Source organism: Pristis pectinata, chromosome 8, assembly GCF_009764475.1.
Source record: "Pristis pectinata isolate sPriPec2 chromosome 8, sPriPec2.1.pri, whole genome shotgun sequence".
Taxonomy (NCBI): Eukaryota; Metazoa; Chordata; class Chondrichthyes; order Rhinopristiformes; family Pristidae; genus Pristis; species Pristis pectinata.
Window position 1 is genome coordinate 78,757,652 of NC_067412.1, and position 21,340 is coordinate 78,778,991.

Consider the following 21,340-nt stretch of genomic DNA (forward strand, 5'->3'; position numbering starts at 1 on the left):
AGTTGCTTCCAATACACATTCTAAAACAGATCAATATGTAGCAGAATCAATATGCCTTCCTATCACGGCAATCTCAATTAATAAAATGGTGAATGTTATGTGCAGCAAACAGATAACAGATAATGATTCCTCAATCTATTTGTACTGCTTCACAAAATAGTGTGGTTGCAATATTTTAATCTTCACAATACCTTTTGCTGGTGGAGGAGAGGTGTTGGAACTGCATTTAAAGAATCCTTCCTACCCATTACAATGGAAGGAATGGAGGACTAAGCCTGCTTTCTATCAATCCACTATAGAGAGCCTATAGTTTAGACAAAGCTGGGTGCAAGGGAGCCCAAACCCATGCAGCTGATTCAAAAGAAGGAATTCCACCCCAGATGCCAGCATCTGGATTGTAATCTTGCATGATTGTCCAACATCTCTTTATGTTTGACTTAATCAAGTACCACTGCCTTTGCCCTTAGGGACTTGGATCCCTGTGTAATATGCTCTATCCTGTGACAGTTACAACAATGGGCCATCTAGAAAGGACAATCTTGAGGCTGTGTGCCTCCCACAATATCCCTGACAAGGCCCCCTACGTGACTTGCAAGTCCCTGCCTGTGGACTCATGTGACCTTTTGGTTTCTTGTTGAATCTACTTGTATGTGTCTACATGCCTAGGCTGCATAGAAGATGACCAGCTGTGGGTTTGTTTCCTTCCTGCATCATAGAATCAAGCACAGAGTAGAACTGTTTTACATTTTGCACTGGCCATTTATCTATGTATGTTGCACATTAAATATTTGGAGAAATTTCAAAGCATTTGGTTTAAAACGCTGGTCAGATTTAACAGTTTCATACTTTAATTATGTTATTGTTGTAACTCAGCTGGGGAAGACTGGGTGGTGAAAGGGTTTAATTGCTGGCCTTTTAACTTTAGAACCAGGCCATATGAATGTAATGAAAGCCATCTCTGCCTGCTATCTGTATGCCAGCTTTGTTTGGGCAATCAAAGTCTAGATCCTAATGGAAATAAACCTGTAGCACTAAACTGCCCTCAACTTAGTACAGTTTACTACTAACTTCATTCTGTGAAACCAAATGCTTGGAAGTAGTGCAAAAGCCAGCAGCTAGACAGATGGATGCAATTTTGTTGTTTCTGACTTAGAAGGGGTGACAGATAAATGCACAATTGTAAGCAGATCAGAAAACGTAATTTTACATCAAATGAAACTACTCTATTTATAATAAAGGAGAGCAATGCTTTGGAAGTATTCTTATCTCATTTGCCCCATTTAATGCAGGCCTGTCTTGTGGAGACAATAGAATGGACTGACATCCAGGAGGAAGCTTGCTTCTGAATGGAATGGTTCTGGGCTGGCATTCCTTCTTTTGAATCAGGTGCATAGGTTTGGGCTCCCTTGCACCCAGCTTTGTCTAAACTATAGGCTCTCTATAGTGGATTGATAGAAAGCAGGGTTAGTCCTCCATTCCTTCCATTGTAATGAGTAGGAAGGATTCTTTAAATGCAGTTCCAACACCTCTCCTCCACCAGCAAAAGGTATTGTGAACATTAAAACATTGCAACTACACTATTTTGTGAAGCAGTACAAATAGATTGAGGAATGCAATGCAGAATCTACCTCAGCTACAATTGCCTAGTGAGGCCTCATGAATCTTGAGCGTGAGGTTGGTCCTAGGCAGAATGACACTGCGGGGTAAAGAGAGCAGAAGTTAGCAAGAAGCAACTTAATTCTCTTTTCTCTGAATGACCAACATTTGGAATGGATTTTATTGTTGTCAGTGAAGTTGAAAATCCTGGAAACTGTGGACTGAATTATCATAGCAATGCAATAGGAGTTGTACTATGGAATCTGAAGCTAAGACATAGGATCAGTGTAAGGACAGCTTTACCTAAAATCTTACCACTGTCAATGTGTCACATCTCAAGAAAGTAATCACTCATTTTAAAGCGCAGAACATTTAAAGTTAAAAGAAGCCAAAAGGAAGTTACCTTATATTGTTGGGCAGTTTTACAGATTGCAATAGAACAATTTGGCAGATTAAATAATTAACATCCATTTCCATCTTGTGGGACTTCATCAATCACATCCTGGAGTGTTGACAGTGACCCACAGTGATAAATGAGTTCCCTTAATGTCATCACTTTACATAGGTTTTTCCAATTGCTTATTCCTGTTAACAAAAAATAAATTTATTTTAATAGTTTGTTGTCCATGTTTCTGTAATGTTGGTTTGAAGTAGACAGAGGAAGAACAAGATTAATAGCTATGAACTGAAGGAAGAGCTATCAGAATGAGCAATGAGACATCCTTCCAAAGGAAGCAAATACTTTTGGATACTGGAAATTGAAATAAATGCTGAAACTCTGCAAATACTCAACAGCTGTTGTGAAGGAACATAGCTATTGTTTCAGGTTGGTGAAATTTTATCAAACAGAATGGTAAAGTGAGAATATAAATAAATCTACAATCACCTTGATCATGATCAATCCAATGTGTCAGACACATTTGCAATGTTCCCAGGCAAATTGACCAAAAAGTAGTTGGCAACAGGCATTCCTCTGTGGCTGGCAATGGGCTGTCCCATATGGCTGGCAATGGGCTGTTCCCTGTCGCTGGCAGTGGGCTGTCCCCTGTGCAGCTCCTTGGTGGGGCAGGATGGTGTTCAGGCTCCCCATACCTAGTACAAGCAATGAGGATGAAACTGCTCTAACAAACAGTTCTCTTTAGCCTAATCAGAAGTGTTAAGGCCTCATGAGGAAATGGGATCTGGTGCTGGCCGTGGGTGTGATGGGAAAAGATGACATCCAACATTTGTCTCAGTGAGAACTGTAGAGCACAGGAGTAGGAAGGGAAGGCTTGAAGCATTCTGAGGCTACGTGAGGAAAGGAGTGATGAGGTCTTAGGAAGGAACTATACCTCAGAAGGAGGCAATTTCTTCAACGGATAAGATAAGACAAGACATCTTCATTAGTCACATGTACATCGAAACACATAGTGAAATACATCTTCTACGTAGAGTGCTCTGGGGACAGCCCACAAGTGTTGCCATGCTTCCAGCGCCAACATAGCATGCCCACAACTTCCTAACCCGTACGTCTTTGAAATGTGGGAGAAAACCGGAGCACCTGGAGGACAGGTGGGAAGGAGAAAAAAATTAATGATGCATTTGCATCCAGTTCTGGTGAATCTCTGGAATGAAAACACAGAACAATAATATTTCACATCAAAGTATTTTTGCTTGAACTGAACGTTTTTGTGATTAGTCCACTTTCCTTAAAGCACATCTTTAACACAAACCATGTATTGTTGAGAAACCTTACAGTAATACCTCACCAGGACAGAATTAGAGATAAAGGCTGTTAATGCAGTGAACCTGAACTTCCCTACTCCTGCCGTTGCAGATGTCTGTGGAAATGCACGACGTCATTTTGGGGCTGCCATGGAGACCAGCTCAGATACCCGAATGCTGCCATCTGCAGGGCCGGAGATAAGCAGTGAGTGAATTAAACTTTTGTCCAAGTTAGTACTGCAACTACAAAGAGTTTAAAGCTGTCAGGATTTTACACTCAAGGTAAATACTTTGGAAGGATTGCTTCTTCAGTAAAAGTAAAATCTCCAGCCAGGAACTTAATGACTGATTTTGGGGTCAAGGAGCAGTACAGCTTATTTCCCACAAAGTTAAGCATTTTCATGTGACGCTGAAATGTTTCCTGGTGTTCTTGTTGTTTCCCCTTCATTCTCACTAAGATTTAAAGCTGGATTGCCCTCAGTTCTCAGTTGTCTACTTCTTCCCAAAGATTCACTCCTATCTGGGTGAAGAAGTTACTATTCACCTCTGTCCTGAAGTACAGGAAAGTAAATCAGAGATAAAAGATCAGCCTTGACCCTAGTAAATGGTGGACAGGCATGAAAGGGTGAATGGCCTACTCATGCTTCTGTTTCTTACATTCTCGATGATCTGTTTGGAAACCTTTATGTTTGTGTACACGGGCATGCAATCGTTTTTAGCCTGTGTGCATTTACATGTGTGTTGGTCTGCAGATATTGATCCAGTGTCAGGCTGACTCAACCAAATTGCCATTATTGATTGAATATCCAACATGGCTCACTACCCTTTGGGTGACCCCTAGTTCTAGACACTTTCAACAGGGAAACATCATCCGTGCACCAACCCTGCCAGAGCCAATAAGAATTTCGGACATATCAATGAGATCCTTCTTCTAACCTCAAGAGACTATGGGCCTAGTCTTCTTAATCTCTTCTCATGTGACAAGACTGCCTGCCAGGAAAGAATCTGGTGAACCTTCACCGCACTCCCTCTGTTGCAAGTTTATCCTTCCTGAAGTAGGGAGACCAGACCTGTACAAAATATTCCAGATGCAGTCTCACCTGGGCCCTATATAACTGGAGCAAGACGTCTGTATTCTTGTACTCTAACCCACTTGCAGTAAAGACTGTCATGCCCTTTGTCCTCCTAAGTACTTGCTCTACCTGCATGTTAACTTTCAGCGATTCTAGTACAACGACACCCAGGTCCAATCACTGCAGATGGTGATCAAGAGTAAGAAACAAAGCAGATTTTCTTTACATTGCTGAGGACTGGAATTAGGCAGAAATTATTAGAGATGGTTAAAATTAGCCTGATGAAAGAACTGATCATAATAAAGTATGACTGTTGGCTCTGTGTGTATTACATAATATTCTTAATTCTTTTCTCGTTTATATTTTTGCCAGCAAGCTGATTAATTGGTGGTTTGGAAAAGAACATAAAAGCTTGGAAATTATTGTAAACAAGTTTAAATTTACTAGATTCCACACTCCACTATGTTACTATACAATTAATTAATGGGTTGATGCCTCATTAAATACTTGTCTGATAACCTTGTTTTCAGTGACTTCTAAGCAAGGAAGTTACAAACCTATTGTATTAAGACATTTAAACTGAACCAGACTGACCCATTTTCAGAAGTTCCACCCATCCTCTTTTTTGCCATATAATTTCTTCTGCAAGAATATGTCCAGTCATCTCTCAGATCTATTTATATAAACTAATCTTCTTTGGTCGCCTTTTTTTCACAAACCCTTGATGGGAAAAATTCAATATGACCTAATTTTACTCTTCTCTTATTTCCCAGTTCTTAAGCCATGTGTCACTTCTACTGAGTGCATTGCTGCAGTGTGCAATTAGTCAGGAGTGGTTCTGCAATCCCCTACCTAATCTTGTGAGGATCTGAAATGAAGAGTATTAAACATGAAAAAGAGACTTGGGTGCTTATCTTTGATATCTGCTTAATGTGGGCACCAAGTGGGTGGAACAGCCCTTGCCTGAAGTTGCCATAGTGAGGCCATAGTTGCCATGGAGAGTCATAACAGCACAGAAACAGGTCCTTCAGACCACCAAGTCCACGCCGACCATTGAGCACCTGCTTACACTGATTCTACGCTAATCCCATTTTATACTCACCACGTTCCCATCAACACATCCCAGATTCTACCACTATCACAACACTCACCTGCACACAAGGGGCAAGTTACAGTGGCCAACTAACCTACGAACCCGTATGTCATTGGCATATAGGAGGAAACTGGAACACCTAGAGGAAACCCACATTGTCTCATGAAGAAGAGGCAAACTCCCCACAGACAGCACCAGGATTGAATCCAGGTTGCTGGAGCTATTGGACAACAGCTCCACCAGCTGTACCTCTGTGCTCAGAGAATTTCAAGGACAGCATTGTACTGGTCACCTGTTCCCACCTTCATACATCCCTTTCCTATATAAAAAAAAACTAATTTTGTGGTTCTAATATCTGGTTTTTCCTTTCCTTCTTTGGAACTGTTATTTAGAAATGTTGCATTTTTGTGTTTTCTTGATCCAATATCAATGAAAAATCAAATGTTATTTCAAAGTTGAGGTGTTCACAAAATCTGTTGCTTCCTTCTGAGTACTCTGCGGGCCTGATGCATGGAGAACTGCAGTAGATGTCATCCCTGTAATTTTCATTCACATGTGGATTACCAACATCTGTATGTGCTGCTTCAGTGTGACTTAAAGAGGAACTGCCTGTAGATGAAGCAGGCCAAAACTGCGAACCTGACTCAGGTATGTCCCCTCAAAAGGAGCCACTTCCTTAGTTCTCCTATAAGGTCCTCCACCCTATCCTCATTGGAAGTGACCCCAATCTGCCCAAAACATTCATGCAACCACCTACACTCCATCTACTGAGATGCCCACCCAACATGACATCCCAGATGAAAAACAAAACTGGAGAAGCTGGAAATCTGATGAAGGGTCTTTGAACTGAAATGTTTACTGTTTCTCCTTCCACAGGTGTTGCCTGACCTGCTGAGTGTTTCCAGCATTTTCTGTTTTTAAGACACTAAGACCCTGATTAACCCCTCGACTACTGACTCTTCCCTGCAATCATTGATCACAACCCCCATTCTCAATCCCAGCACCTGGCCCTGGTCCCAACCCTGATGGGCCCTGATCCTCCTTTCTCATCCCCAGCCCAGGCCCAAGCCACTCTTACCTGTGACCCTGCTGGAACTGGCACCAGCCATGCACTCTTCTGGTTTCGTATGACGTGGGAGTGAGTAAGGAAAGGCCATGAGTGTGCAATGCAACTCACCAACTTTTACTGATGCACCATCGAAAGCATCCTATCTGGATGTATCACGGCTTGGTGTGGCAACTGCTCTGCCCAGGATCGCAAGAAGCTGCGGAGAATTGTGGACACAGCCCAGCGCATCACGGACACCAGCCTTCCCTCCTTGGACTCTGTCTTTACCTCTTGTTATCTTGGTGTAGCAGCCAGCATAATCAAAGACCCCACCCACCCAGGACATTCTCTCTTCTCTCCTCTTCCATCGGGTAGAAGATACAGGTGCCTGAGGGCACATACCACCAGACTTAAGGACAGCTTCTACCCCATTGTGATAAGACTATTGAATGGTTCCCTTATACAATGAGATGGACTATGACCTCACGATCTACCTTGTTGTGACCTTGCACCTTATTGCACTGCACTTTCTCCGTAGCTGTGACACTTCACTCTGTACTGTTACCGTTTTTACCTGTACTACTTCAATGCACTTTGTACTAACTCAATGTAACTGCACTGTGTAATGAATTGACCTGTACGATCGATTTGTAAGACAAGCTTTTCACTGTACCTTGGTACAAGTGACAATAATAAACCAAGACCAATACCAATACTAATGCCTTGGACCTTCCAAATCTCCCAACAATTGCACATCCATTGGCCTTGCAGACTGATTACTCAACACATCTTTACAGACACCAAACATTCTGTTTTGGCCAGAGATTCAAGTGAAAAAATAGTGCACATATAACAGCTTGAGCTGCGATAATAATGTGATAACATGCAAGGCTATGTATGAATTAAAATGGAAAACACAGGAAATACTCAACAGGTCAGGGTGCATCTTCAGGAAGAGAAACAGATTCTCTCAGAAAAGAAATCATTGACCTGTCCGCTATGTTACTTCCTCCAGAGATACTACTGACCTGAGGAGGTCCAGTGGTTTCTGTCCTTGTTTAGGTGGCCTGCTTCTGTAGCATTTTGCCTTTATATTTTAATTATCATCTTTACTGGTCACATTTTGAAGGTTTACTCAGTTGACAGTCATGTGTTTTCCATTCGATGAGATTTCTATGAGGATTTGCTGAGAAGCAGATTTCAAGGACCAAGATGCAGTTGATTGCTGCCCTCCAGTGGACTAGCACTATTATTACAGAGCATCCTTTTCAAAAGAAAATGAAATATTTCAAGTGCTTTTAACAAGAAAAGGAAGCAAATAGGTTTGAAGAAAGTGCACATGGAGTTTGGTTATGAATATTCTATAAATCACTATGCTTACTAATTTTTGGATTTCTTTTTGTTGAGTGTCAACATAGAACATAGAACACTACAGCACAGTACAATCCCTTTGGCCCATAATGTTGTGCCGACATTTTATCCTGCTCTAAGATCTATCTAACCCTTCTGTCCCACATAGCCCCCTATTTTTTTTTGTCCTTTGGAAAGTTCCTCCACAATCCAGGCCGCAGTACCGAGGAAATTCTGTGTACTAATTCTGAGTAGTTTGGCGCAGCACAGTGGTGTTGCTAGTTCAGCTGCTGTCTCATAGAGCCAGTAATCTGGATTCAATTCCGACTTCCAGTTTCCTGTGTGTGGAGTTGGCAAATTCTCCCTGTGAACATGTGGGTTTCCTCTGGGTGGTCTGTTTTCATCCAACATCTAAAAGACATATAGGTTGATGGGTTAATTGGCCACTGTAATTTGCCACTAATCTATAGGTAAGTGATAGAATCTGGAGGTAATTGATGGGAATGTTGGGAAAATAGGTTATAGGGAGAATTAATGGGGAGAGAGATTGGAATGGATTTGTTCTGTGATGGATTGAATGGCCTCTTTCTCTGTTGTGAGGAAGTAGAGAGATACTGCTGTTTGTTTGCTCTGATGGACAGAGAAGGATCTGCAGATTTCATCACCACATTGAAGGTTTAGCTGGCAGGGGTGGGAAGGAGGACATGTACTTCATATCCAGAGGAAGCAGGAAATTCAGACTGCTGTCATTGTAACTGGTGGATTAGCGTGTGCAGAGGAGCTTGCAGGGTCTCACATTGGCTTAGCAACAACCATGAGATAACATTGCATAAGAGCATTCGGACCAGGCAAGGTGCAAGGAATCTACAATGGTAAATTGTTTATTTTTACACGATATGACATGATATAATTTATAGATTTTACTTCTGTATATTTTGTTACAGCATTTGCATTTGCACTGGCGAATGGTGAATTGGGGATGTGGTGCCTGGAAGGATGAGTCCTTCGTGCACAGTGGAAAGGTGAGGCCATTGGTCTTCACCTTTCCACTTCCTCGTCTTCCTTCTCCTGCAACTCCTCTTTAGCTGCTTGCCACATCACTGAGAGTTAACAAGCAAGCACAGCAAGCAATTCGGAAGACAAAAATATATTTATTGCAAGAGAATTTGAGTACAAGAATAGAGATGTCCTGCTCCAATTATATAGGGCCTTACTGAGGCTGTATATCCTGTTTTATGTTGGGGAAACGCCTTAAAATGTAAAATCATCAAACTATTTATTTACCTTGTCTTATGATAGCACAGAAGAAGGCCATTGCACCCACTGGGTCCATGCCAGCTTCCAGTGGAGCAATCACATTTCTCTCATTGCACCTTTCCCTATTTTCCCTGTGCCCTTGCAACTTATTTTCTCTCCATCAACTCCCCTTCCTTTATTCATTAACTGAAACTGAAGGGCAAGTTACAGTTGCAATTAACCTACCAGCATGTCTTTGGGATGTTGGAGGAAACCAGACCACCCGGAGGAATCATGAAGAGAATATGCAAACTCTGCAAAGACAGTACCTGATGTCAGGATCAAACCTGAGTCCCTGGAGTAGTGAGGCAGCAACACTAACTGTGCTGCTACCACAACGTACAGTTATGGTCTTCCAGTATATCTGAAGGATAGATTGTGCTGGAGGGAATGCTTGGTTCTGGGATGGCAGATTTGTCATATGAGGAGCAATGAAGCAGGCAGGGTCTATACTATCTTGTGTTTGGAAGAATGAGAGTGACCTCATTGAAACAAAGCAAAATATGGGTAGAAAGTGAGGTTAATGTTTTCACTGGCTGGGATCACAGTCTCAAAGTAAGGGGTTTGCCACTCAGAACAGAGATTAGAAGATATTTCTTCATCTGGAGGATGGTGAATCTTTGGATTTTATTGCTGAAGAATGCTTTGGAAACTTGGTGGATAAGTATATTCAAGCAAAGATAGATAGATTTTTAGACATTAATGAATCAAGGGGTATGGATTTAATACAGGAAAATGGATCTTATTGAATGTTAGTGCAGGCATGAAGAACTGAATGGCTTACTACTTCTCTCTTATGCTCTTATAGGTGGAAGCAAAGGTCGTGGCTCATGACTGTGAAATGGTGCAGCACTAATTTTGATACAGAACAGAAGGATGGTCTGCTGAAGGACTGCCCAGGTGATAGAAGCAATACTGAGGCAAACCCTTGCTGCTGAACCCACCCTCAGCCATGTGTTTAAGGCTACATGTTGGCTGGACCATTCAGCTCCACCATGGAATCATTGGCATCAAATCGATGATGACATTATGATCTTCCTCCACTGTATGGCTTAAGCAAGTACATGCTAATGCCCTCATGAATACAGTGTCCAGTGTGATTCATGCCACCAATGTGCACGTGCTGAACTCATCATTTTGGAACCAACCATTTTCTCCAGGGCCCAAACAATAATTCTGTAATGAGTGCATTTGCCTAATAAGTCATAAGTGAAGCCCAGCATTTTCATCAATAAAACATACATTATGCAAAAGAAAAGCTGTAAATTCTGAATGAATGGATATGCTGTAAATTGTGCAGTAATGTCCATAATTCACAGTCTACCAGCTGGCCAGCAATGCCTTCATAGACATTTCTAATTTAATAAGGTCAGCCTCAAAATTGAGCTTGCCTCTCTTGGGATTACTTAAATTAGATTATCCACTTTACAAAAGACTGCATCAGGTGCAAAAGCAGCATGCTAGCAGAGTGTAATGACCGACGGCTGTGTAAATCTTTCAAGAGAAGCTTTAGTTAATAAAATGAATTGGGAAGAGGCTGTTTAATTTACTTCTGGGTTGAAACTGAACTTGCACATCATTAGGATAGAATGTAATTGTGCACATATGAGATTCATTTGCTGTTTTAATGAATCTGGAATTGCAAAAAATGCACGTAACATATATTATCATACACTGGGTTTTTGATATGAAGGATAATGTCGGTCTGTTGTTTATGGTGTAAAGAAGAAAGCCTGGAATGGGAACGTACTACAGCCCATCAAACCGACTTCTTCCACAATCCATGTCTGACTACAAGTACCATTGTGCCTGGGATAATATTTAATGCAAATTTATGACAACTTTTGATCAATATTTCAGTCCATGAGCTTTATGCTGTTAGAAAATTTCATAATGGCATTGTATCCAAAAGTTGCCTTATTTAGACCACGCTGTGGTTTAGGTTTCACAATAGCTACTGCTAAGCCTGCACTTTGCAGTCTGCAGTGTGTGTGTGATAATATGCACAGTGGGGCGAAACAAAAGGGAAGAAAGTATTGAATTTAAACAGCGTCTTTCTCAACCTCAAGACATTCCACTTCATGATGATAGAATGTAGTATGGAGGGATTTGTGCAGGTGATGGAGGTGAATTTGGGAGATGTTATAAAGTAAAACATTGCAGGAGTTCTCCTTGTTGATGGCACACACTGCAGCCATGGTGCATTGGTGCTAGGAGGAGCATGCAATGTAGTGAACTGGCTTCTAATCAAGCCCTCTGCTTCGTCTTGGCTGGCATTAAGTTCTTTGTGTGTTGTGGCTGCTGTACACATCCAAGCAAGCGAAGAATATTTCATTACATTCATGGCACATTTGCAGGTGTTGGAAACTTGGCTTCATTTTAAACCTTGGAGTTTAATGCCCCAGGGCACTTCACAAGCATATTATAAACAAAATTTGACACAAAACCAATTAAGGAGGTATTTGAGGACAAAAGGAGGTTTTAAGGAATGCCTTAAAGAGGAGTATGAGAAGGCTAGACCTTGAAGGAGAGAATTCTAGAGAAGGAATATACAGGTGAGGTAATCCCACCTCATGGTGCTTTGGGTGGACTGGGAATTTACAGACCTTATAACTTCATTCTATGAAACATTTGTTGAATTGAACTATGGAATGTTTTCCCTTAATTTGCTGTTTATATTAATTGTTATTCCCAAAAATGTTAAACTGTAGTTCGTTTTTGAAGCAAGGTTTAAACAAATGTGAAAATCCAGGAACTGCCTGGTTTTGCTGTAAAGGTTAATAATCAAAATGCCTACTTAAGTATTTATGTTATGCAAGCACACTTTGCACATAATTTTTGTTAAGGAACAAAATTCTTTTATTAATTCTTTTTTAGTCCTGGACTTAAGTTTTTATATGAAGTTTCAGACACAGAAAATAGCCTTTTAAGTGTAACTAGACAAACCAATCAACTCAAGCTTCTCTGCTTGGTGCCGAATGGACAGGGGTTGATTGGGGCCGAAGAACAGTGCATGATTTTCATATGGCATTCCTTTGCTGCTTTATTTACTGGATAAAAGCATCCACTAAAATAACAGACAAGATGAATGTTACATGAAAAGACAGCCACTCATCCACAAGTATTGCAGACAGTAATTCCAAGCCTTATATCCCTCTATTCCTTCTGTCTTTGCAGCTGATGGTTATTTATTTAATGTATTTATACTACTTCAATGACCCACCCTTTTGTGACAACTTTATTTGGATGAGGAAGTTCTAAAAGATTTCCTTCCTAACTGAATTTTTCTTTAACTTTTAGCTTTTTTTTAGAATGTTATAAAGTGTTTCATATTTCACATTTATAAATTTTGAACAACCCAACCCCTGACTATCATTAACTTTCTATCAGATTCAGGCATCAGAGACTTGCGGATGTCTAGTGCAGACATGAATAAAAACATTTCTATGCCTTTATCAGCTAATAACGATTGCAGTTTGCAACACACCCAAAGCGCACTGAACAGAAATGGTCCCCAGACTGCTCGGTAAACACTGTTGGGTTTCTGACTACTGGCAGATCCTTTAATGTAGTCACCAGGGAATGTGACTGCAGTGCTCAAGGATACAAGAAGGGAAATTGTAACACTGTCTAATTTGAGCTTTGTTCTTGTATATGATCAGTTTTGTTCACGTTCAAGGAGTAGATTGCATTGTATATACGGCTGCCGAAAAGCTTCAAGGCAAAAAAGACTGGTGTCAACTGATTTTATTTAAATAATGTTTACCTTTCCTTTATAATGTGAAAGGTTATCGTAGAAGAATAAACCAAATAGTGTGAAGGCCAAGCTGGATTGTTGACCATGGAAGATGATGAACTCATAGCTTTATTGGATAGGTTTTTAGTGCATCTCCATTGTGAGTGCACAATTAACTGCAAGAATGCAACCAATGATAATTCAAAGAAGAATTGCCTTTGGTGAACTGGGGGTCAGAGGAATAGTGGGCCACTTACTCAATGTAGTTGAAAGGAATCCCAAGTCACTCCTGTGGCAGGAACTCATTAGTGTGGCAGCTTGTAGCCTCTTAAAGAAGTACATTTCTCAATAGTGGTTAGTGATTTTCCTGAAGAAATAGTAAGCATGGCAGTATCAGGGATTCCCAGATTCTTTGAGAAAGGAATGGAGGGCCCACTAACTATGAGATCAGCAAGAAATTGGTTCTGTTCCCCTTTGATGGGAACTCAGACAAATGAGTTAATATCAATGGAATGTATCAATGTTTCCAGAATTGTCGCCCAGGGTCTGGTTGCAGTAGAAGAAGTTAAGTGACTTCACTATAATTGTCAAGCTAAGTCTTCCTTCCACATTTCTACTACCTCTCCTCAGCCCTGTACCATCTTCCTTTAACTTCACCATCATAAGATGCTTGCTGCCTTCTATGCCTCTTCCCCATTTGCTGTGGAATACTTCACTATATTGCCTTTCGGATACGCTCCTAATTGTGAAATCTGATCATTAAATCACTGGTATTTACTTTTGAATCCAAAGCAACAAAAGTAGAATTTAATCAGGTCATTTCATTGCAAATATGTTAGGAGACATCAAGAAACTATGTGTACCACCAAAAACTGGCCTCTGAACATCCTCTCAAATGCAAAAACTAAACAAAGAATAGAAAATGCCTGATACACTCAATCTCATACAAAGAGATTTTACTGTGCAGACATGTATTTCAGCAGGTGTGTCTTTTCATTGTTATACTTCCTTCTGGTGCCTCACTGTGCAGCTCTCTGACTTATCTTGGTGCTACAAGATTTTATCAGACATCCCGTGACATCATAAGCACCAGTGATCATTCTAGCATGAAGAACTTCCTGATATTACTTCTAAATTTTCCTTTAACATGTTTGAAGTTTTGGATTTTTGGCTACTGACCCAATTTAATTTGAAACAATTTAAGGAATCCCTTTTCAATTTAGTTCACTATCTTACAAGCTTACTTGTCAGTTCTCTCCTTTCGTTGCTGTAAAGTCCATGTTGTCTTCTAGGTATCAGTGTACAGCAACTGGCTTGTTTGCACTGTAAACCATAACAACAGTGACTTGATATATAGCTTTTAACAGAATCAATGCATCCAGGTGTGTAATGAGAAATAAGTCAAGATATCTGTTTAAACAAGCATCTCGTAAACAACATATTATTGCTGACGCAGTCTAATCTGCTGGGCATTTCCTACAGCTCAGAGCTGCATTTCACACCTTTTACACATCCTTTGTTTGCTTTCTCTCTCTCTTACTGTCCTTATTAATCTATCAACTGGATGGTTTCAGCAATGGTTCATCACCATGACAACCCTGGTCCCAACCTATCAGAGACATTCCCTTTGTTCTATCTATCCTTCCCCTCTCCCTCTCTGCAACTTGGAACTCGTTCTCTCTTTTCCCAAGTTCTGATGAAGCTCTTTGAACTGAAATGTTTAACTCTCTTTCTCCCTCCACAGATGCTGGCTGATGTGGTGGCTGTTTACATTTTCTATTTTTATTTCAGATTTCAAGAATTTACAGTTCTTTATTGATTTTGACCTATTGTTACAACTAATTCATTAGCCATAGAACCCATCAAAGTGTGCTGAGCATTTGAAAGGTGCTATTCTATTTTTCAGCCAGGAACAAGAACCTAATTTTTCACCTCCCCGGGCTAAAGTGACGTTTATTGGAACCTAACTGTTGTGAGAAGTTGGTAGAGATCAACAGTAAACTTATAAATACAGTTCCTAAAATCTCATGCATTGTTTAATGTTTTAAAAACCACGGATTTCTATTGTAATTCATAATTCAATTGTTGTTTTTAAATCATTCCCCGTAGTTTAGTCCTCATGTGAGATTTGTACAGAAGGTTAGGTGGGGAGGTATAACACAGTGGCCTTGTCTATAGGTCCTTTATGTGGGTTCTCAGTTGAGAATGTCTCACAGCATGTTCTCCTGGACCTTGTTATGTGTTAGTCAGGAAGACATTTCTTCCTGGAGGGTTACATTGTAATGGTTTGATACAACTGTGTGACTTGCAAGGCTACTTCAGAGAGCAGTTAAGAGCTGATTACATGATGTGGAACTGAGACACAAATAAGTCAGATCAGCGGAGGATATCAGCATTTCTTCTCTAAAAGATTTTAAGGATTGCAATTACTCATTCAACTGATAAATACTAATTCAACACAAATCAGGTGTCAAACTTTTTTGGGAATATGCTTTTATGTACATGGAGATATCTCCATAGCATTGAATTTTACATGTGCTTGCTTTTTATGAACTTCAAGTGGACATGGCACTGGTAATCATGCCTCTTCTTGGTAACAAATGTGATCCATTAGCTAAATATTATAAAGATGGAAAATCTAAGTTTACAGTTAGATATATTTTGCTCTGTCTTCCATGATTATCAGGGTAGTTACATTAACTTCAATTGGGAGTTTTGTGGAAAATCTCTCTCATTTATTTGGATGCAGTCAACTTCATTTATGCGATAGGAATAATTAAAGGTTCAGAGAGAAATAGTCCACTCAAGAACATTAAGTGTTGGATAGGCACATCCCAATTCATACTTGGATGCAGTTTCTACAATTTAAAGCAGCCACGATTTTGCACACTTCTTTCCTTCAAAGCCTCGTATCCTGCTGTTTATGTTGCAACTCTGTGGCACTGTAATTACTACAACTACAGACACTGCAGAACTTCAGCTTTGCTTCTAGCAAATGTGGCTGTTTGCTTCCTGATTTGCTACAACTTTTACTTTCACTCATTAACTCTGAATAATAATGTGAAATCAAAAGATATCTTTTTTATATTAAACTTTGCACTTGAGGAACATATTCCATTAAATGCTTCCACTGGAGTTTTTGTTATAAGGCAAAATATTTACAGCTTCTGTAAACCTAAGTAGATTTAATCCCTTTTTGTCTATTAATCTTCCCTGCCTTCCATCTTCTAACGAACCTCTCCTTCTCTGCTCACATCCCCACTTCATCTACATTGTGAAATCTGTTTAACATTTCCTGGTTGTGATGAAAGGTCATTGATTTCAAATATTAACAATGTTTCTTTTCTTAATAATACTGCTGGACCTTTTGAGTATTTCTACGATTGGACTTGTTGAGAATTTTCAGTGTTTTAATTTTATTTCATATGTCCAACATCAGCAGTGTCTGTCCCTTGTGTAGTCTCTGGGTGACATTGTGTGAAGACTTTTCAATATTGTGTGTAAGAATGGAGTTTTGGGGACATCTTAAAAGTAAGTGACCTATATTTAATGTTGTAATCTCATCACAAATGCATTGAGAGACATCATTTATGTGCTTTATTTTGCAAAGCAGAACACAAACTATTGACACATTGAGTCTTTAACTTGATGATGCTGACTGTGCCTCTCGTGATGTCATTACATGTTGCAAAACAGGTGTACCATGTGACTTTCATATCCAATAGAATCACAAGATAAATGCACACTTATAGTGACACTGATTGGATATATAGTGAATATCACATTTCTGTTTAAAGATACATTAAAACCTCACTTTGTTTTAATATAACTTGACTGTTAAAATTGTTTGCAGCATTTCCTCTGCTTATTGCCAACGAGTGTGGGTGTGGGACAGACCTGGCCTCTCCCTTGCTGCAGCAGTATATGAGAGCCATGGCACAGAGCAAGGGGCTGTGGAAGTGCTAACTTTCCTCAGCAGGACATTGGAATCCTGCATCTCTTGGAAGAAAATCCATAAGACCTGTGGGAGGTGGATGGCCTGCAAATTAATGAGAGACGAAGCATTAATAAACCTGCTCACAGCTGAAGTCTTTCTGCTGGCCTGCAAAGGGAAAATTATAATTGAATAGATATCAAATCTGGAGCTTAGTGGAAGGTAGAGAGGGATTTGAAGGCGCTTCTGAATACAGCTTTGAATGCCTAGCAGGGCGGCAGAATGAAATCACTGCCAGAGCCAGTACCATCTAAATCATTCAAGACCTATCAATCTCTGGCCTCTAGTATGACTCTGTTGGATTGTTGTGTATGATAAGGTTAGCAATATGATTAAGAAATTTCTTTTGTTCAAACAACTAGAAAAATACTAGACCATGTTGTCAACTGAATACTTAACCTGTCATTCAAAAAATGTAAAGCAAATTGAAATTACTATGGTTATTCCTCCAGGCTTTCTGGCGTATCCCACTGATTTCCCATTCTGTAACAAGTCATCAGGAAGGAGGTGACAAGGAAAACACTTTCCTTGTGGTGATCCAGTTTGTGGGATACCCCAAGGATATATTTTACAGTAATAGCAGGGTAAATATCACATTGCATGTTAACTTATGGGTAAGAAGTTGTAAAACCAATTTTTAAAAAAAATAACAAAATAATTTGTGGATTTTTCTGCTGTACTGATAAGAAAACTGAAAGGTAGGGGCCTAGAAATGTGACTGCAAAAACCTGTTTTGTTTTTCAGATGTATGAGATTGAAAATTGATCCTTCCTGGAAAACAGCTATTTCTGAGTCATTTCAGAGCTGGGGTCTTCCCAAAATAAAACACCCTCATGTGCCTGAAACAACTTCCACATCAATTTTTCAGAGGATGATATCATTCACTATGCAAGGAGTATTCAGAACGCTGCAGGAGAACTATCATAAGTTATCCTGGGAGTGACCACCATTGGGCACTTCTGGGACAATTGTGTCATCATTCTCAGCACTGGATTGAGTCCCTGTAAATTTGTACTTTGAACCTTACACCACCCCCCTCCCTTCCCTCCCCAATGTGGCATTGTTCCATTGTTCTGCACATCCACCCCCAGCACAACCCCTGATCTTGACTCTGACCCTGTGAGGCCTCTCAGTGCCTGAGGTCCCTCTGAAGCTCTGATTCTTAGGTTCTAGAGCCCCTCTGACCATCCATGGTATACTCTGGATGCACCGCCACAGCTTCCATCCATTAACCATTACCATCCTGACTCACCAATTGCCAGCCACAATCTCTACCCACCTCTTGGCCTCGTGTCCAGTTGCTGCCTGTGATCCTCGCAGAGGATTTCCCTCCCACTTCCGGTCTTCTGTGAGATCCCTTTCTCCCCTTCAGCCTCTGACTGCAGGTGAAGGTCTTCTTATCCAAGTTCCAATAATTCCTGAAGACAGGGTCTACACCCACTTGACCATGGTCTCAGACTATTTGTCATGCTTTCTTACAACATCGAAGGAGGTAATTCAGCCCATTGAGTCTATTCTGGTTCTCAGAGCAACCCCATTGATCCCATTCCTTATTTCCCTACAACCTATTCTCTCTCACATGCCCATTAACTTCCCCAATTCTCTTTCCATCATCCTACATAAAGCCAGTTACAGCAGACAATTAACCTGCCAAGCAGAAAAACTTTGGGATGCAGAGATTCAAAAGGAAACTGGAGGCCCCGGGGGAAACCCAAGCAGACACAGGATGTACAATTTATATTTCAATTTTTAAGGATAATTTACAATGTAATTGAAGCTTTCATTATGCTATTGAATCCCACTTTGTAATTGCTTACATTACAGTTTATAATAACTTCAACAGGCATTTCTCCATTACACCTTTTAATCCTGCTACCATATATTTTGAAATCAAATTGTTATACTTCTGAGACATCAAAACTCACTTGACATACCTACTCTTCTGTAGATGAGCAGGCTTTTTCAGAGTTGAAGCTATCATACTATATGACTCTCAATGACACCTACCTTACAGCAAAATCAATCAGTGTACACAACTTCCCAAGATGTATCAATATTCTTTCAAATCATCAGCTGTACTGGAGGATTATTTTTGTTAAGTTTCTTGTTTGTTAATGAAAATATTCTTTCAGTTTAGCTGTCAAAAGGATACTGAGAGTAGCTTTTCATCAAATCAATTTGGAAAACAAGAGAAGAAATGTCAGAAGTTTACTCAGGTAACATGTATATTTATGGACTTAAAAATCAAAATCCTGTCTGAATGGGAGAAAATGAGAAAACAATACTTCCTTATTGTATACCTGTCATATCACTTTTTATTTCATGCTCCATAAACTTAAAAAAGTGCACAGTAGAGGAGGTGAAAGATAGAGGAGGTCATGAGAGCCAGATTTACTGGAATTCACTGCCTGTGGGGGTGATGAAAATGGAACCAATCAGTGTCTTCAGGAGGAACTGAATAGGTACATGAGACAGAGCAGGTTTCAGGGCTATGGGGATAGAGCAGGACAAAGGGGCTGATGGACTTGCTTTATTCAGAGTCAGCACAGATTCGATAAGGCAAATTGACCTCTCTATGTGCCGTAACAATTTGATTGTATGATTCAGGGAGAGGAGAAGTATATATTTATATAATCTCTCAATCATCAAGGCAAAATACCAGTTGGATTCTGAGAGAAACAAAGGACTGCAGATGCTGGAATCTCGGTGAAAACATGATGATGCTGGAGGAACTCAGCAGGCCAGGCAGCATCTGTGGAGAAAAGCAGGCAGTCAACGTTTTGGGTCCTGAAGGACCTGAAGAAGTGTCCTGATCTGAAACATTGACCGCCTGTTTTTCTCCACAGACGTTGCCTGGCCTGCTGAGTTCCTCCAGCATCATAGTGTTTTCATTCAGTTGGATTCTGAACTAGTTATTAACAGAAGATAAACAGAAGAGATTAAATAGAGAAATACAGAAACCCAAAGGCATATGAGGCAAGAAAGCACATGCCTACATTCCCCAACATTGTTCAGTACTACAGAAAGACTAACCTGTTACTTAGAGTTAAAAGGAGCACTTAACAATGGGAATGGATTGATATCATGCTTTTGCCTGATGATCTCCTATTCCTAATTTTGCTTCTTTGATTGTACTTAATTCAAAATTATAATTATATTTGTATAATAAAACAAAATTAAGGATATTCCATACATGCCCACATTAATTGTTCTTTGGGATGGGGAGGAGGCAGGAAATTAGGAGGTCAATTGGGTTTCTAGGCATCAGTTTTTGAGAAAGTTTTATTAGCCCATCAAACTGAAGATATAGGTAACCTGATGTAACCAACAGGAGATCAAATGCTCCAGCAGCATCTTGTCAAACTGAGCTGTGCAATGTTCAAAGAGATTGTTTATCAATCAGTGCTCATACTCAGCTTTTATCCTCCAGAAGTCTAGGTGTCATATTTAAAGTTATCTATTTCCCATAATCAAGAGTGTGGGATGAAGAGGTTTTTATATAGGTAGGCAAAAAAGATGTAAATGTTGTATAATTGGTGTGAAATGGAAAAGACAAAACTTGGAAGAGTGATAGATGGTGAGGAGGGTCGTGATGGATCCAGAGAGTTCAGACAGGCTGATGGAATGGCAGATGAAACACAGAGATACATGAAATGATACGTTTTACAGAGAAGAAAAGTTATGAAAGGCTATATAATACAAAGGGCACAATTCTAAAGGAGGTGAAGACACAGAAATACCTCAATTGGCAGGACAAATTTATTAGAAGGCATATGAGACTGAGGCATGGAATACAAAAACCACGTTGAACCTTTATAAATGAAGCCTTGGCAGCACCTATAGTATTGGATCCAATTTTGAACAATAGGGAGAATGTGAAGCCCATGAAAGATTGCAGAGAAGATCTCATGGAATTGCAGAAGGGATGAGGGACGTCAGTTATGTGGATGGATTAGAATTAGTTCTCTTCAGAGAGATGTTTTGATAAAAGTGCTCACAATCATGAAGCTAAAGTGGATGAAGAGAAACTGTTCTCAATGGCAGAAAGAGTGGGAAACAGAGAAGATAGATTTCAAGTGATTGAAAAAAGAGCCAGGGTGACATAAGGACAAATATCTACATTCAGTGAAAAATTAAGCAGATATTGGAAGGAAATTCAATTGTCACCTTCAAAGGGGAATTGGACAGATGCTTGAGGGAGAAAGCAATTGCTATGAGGACCAGGGGAAAAGAGCTGAGGACTGGTTTGGATTGCTCTTGTGGAGACTTGGTGTGGGCTTAATACACCCTCCTGTACTTTAACAACTCTATGATTCAGTGTGAAACGTTTTTGGAAGGAAAACTTGACAAGATGTGTTCTTAAACACATATTCATATCCTAGATATATCGTCACAGGAAGAGGACAGATAGAACTATTTTTGGGTGGCACGGTAGCGTAATGGTTAGAGT